We start from the raw sequence: 2,241 nt of genomic DNA on the forward strand, positions 1-2,241 counted from the left end.
GTTCATCTACTCAATTATAAATAGCCTAGACAATCTACTGTGAGAAGCGCAAGGGAAAGGTCCTTCCGGTCCGCTATCCACCCTAGATTTCCACTAACTTAACTTCCGTCCTCATTAGAGTAGTCTACTGTTCATAACAGTATGTTTATTCAATCTTCGATCTAGGAACAAAGTTAACCAAATTAAAGTTATTTAGAAGCGTGCACTCATCTAAACATGTTAAAATTATATTGCTATGGTGACAGATTCTCACAAATAAATCATTTAGCCTATCTATAACATCGTCACATCACTAGCATGGCTCCCCTAGTCCTAACATATAAGGGTTTAGCTACTCATGCTATCATATTTAACGATAATAACAATAAGCATACTAAGGCGAGACATAATGAACAGATTATAATAGAGATGAAACATAAACAATAGCAAAAGCAAGGATAATAAACAAGAGAACGAAGATTAAGAACAAGAAAATGTATTAGATAAAGATTAAGAGGAAGAAAGATTACAATCAAATGAATCCGGCGTAGAGAACAAGTAGCAGTGATTAAGAGCAAAATCCCAGAGATCAAGAGTAATTAAGAGTGTTAAGAGATTCCGAAGTTCAGAAGTTAAGACCTGTTTAAGACCTATTGACGACTTCCTTATATAGGGAAGCGTTATTATTAAAAAAATAAACCTAACACGGAACAATTAACCCGTGTAAAAAGCAAATCAATCGATCGAGGCTTTTTATTCCCCTCTATCGAGTACTTCTCCAGCAAAACTGTTCGATCGAGCACTTTAGGCTCTCGATCGAACACTCGCAGATAAGTTCCTTTCGATCGAACTCCAAAACCGTTCGATCGACCATCCTCGACTGCGAAACTACTCGATCGAACTCCAAAAGCTCTCGATCCAGTAGATATCTACTGAATCATCCTTGACTTCATCGTGGCATATTTTTAAGACCTCCCTTCACGCTTCCTGAGGTACGACTTCTGCTCTAGATCTTCGCCTCCTTAAAATGCATGCAAAGTGGGACGACTAAGGGACGATTCCGCTACTTTTGGGTCCATTTCTGCAATTAAGACAAAACAAACCAAAGTAGCCGATTCGGGGCATTTTGCAATACAAAGCGATACAAATGGCATAGAAATGCGTGTAATAAAAGGCTAAAAAGTCTATATAAATTGCACGTATCATTTACTAATGTTCTATTGGGTATGTTGGATGATGTGTTGTATGAAAATGTTGGGAAATGATTGTGGTGGAAAGGATGGAGGCTTTTGAAAGCCTTGTTGAGCTTTGTGAGGAGGAACGTAAGCTTGTTGCTGCTGAGGAGGAGGGGTAGGATTAAGCACATTCTAACTAGTCCATCTCAAATTGGGATGGACTCCACTCTGATTGTTATAATAGGAACCTCCCTGCCTATATTGCTGAAAGGCAAGGACTTGTTCCTTCTCAGTTCGACAGTCAACAGCAGTGTGACCGTCATTACTCCCACATCTCTCATAAGTAACGGCTTCTTGTCTAGTCAACAAGTGAACCGTCTGTTGATCACCAACACTCTACTATTCTAGCTTATCAAAACGGGCATTCATGGCTTCCAGCTGAGCCACAACTGCACTATCTACTGAAGAAACACTACGAATACCTCCTCTTGGATTCCCATACTCAGCACAATGGGTAGCCATTTCCTCTATAAAGCCCCATCCCTTGTCATCGTCATTGTTCTTCTGAAATCGCCCATTAGATGAGGCGTCCAATATAGCATGGTGGTCATCATACAACCCATTATAGATCTGGTTGCATAAAAACCCCTGATCAAACCCATGATGAGGAAGAGACCTCACCAACTTCTTAAAACGGCACCAAGCTTCATACAAGTTCTCGTCAGGTGTCTGCTTAAAACTTGTAATTTTCCCTCTCAGCTGATTAGTTCGTTGTGGAGGAAAATACCTTTTATAAAAAGCAAGGGCCAAACTCTCCCAGTCAGTAATACCGGCTGCAATTCGATCAAGATCAGTGAGCCATTCACGAGCCCCATCGGTCAAAGAAAAAGGAAACAGGACCTCCTTAATTCTATCCTGGGTTACTCACTTAGTAGCGGGAATGGTAGAGCAATAATCAGTGAAAACCTCCATAATGTTACGCGGATCTTCACCCGCCATGCCTCTGTACAGGTTTCGTTCGACCAGGTTAATGTAAGATGGACGGATGTCAAAAGTGTTGTCATCCTCGGTCGCAAGCTTGAAACCT

At 40.9% G+C, this 2,241-nt stretch overlaps 1 non-coding gene across 1 annotated transcript; it reads left to right on the top strand.

Annotated features, from left to right (window-relative positions):
• Positions 1-1,809: 1,809 nt before the first annotated feature.
• LOC141638078 (small nucleolar RNA R71) lies at positions 1,810-1,915 on the top strand. Its single transcript, XR_012541985.1, has one exon. It is a non-coding gene; the product is annotated as a small nucleolar RNA R71 (small nucleolar RNA).
• The last annotated feature ends 326 nt before the right edge of the window (positions 1,916-2,241 follow it).

Source organism: Silene latifolia, unplaced genomic scaffold, assembly GCF_048544455.1.
Source record: "Silene latifolia isolate original U9 population unplaced genomic scaffold, ASM4854445v1 scaffold_171, whole genome shotgun sequence".
NCBI lineage: Eukaryota > Viridiplantae > Streptophyta > Magnoliopsida > Caryophyllales > Caryophyllaceae > Silene > Silene latifolia.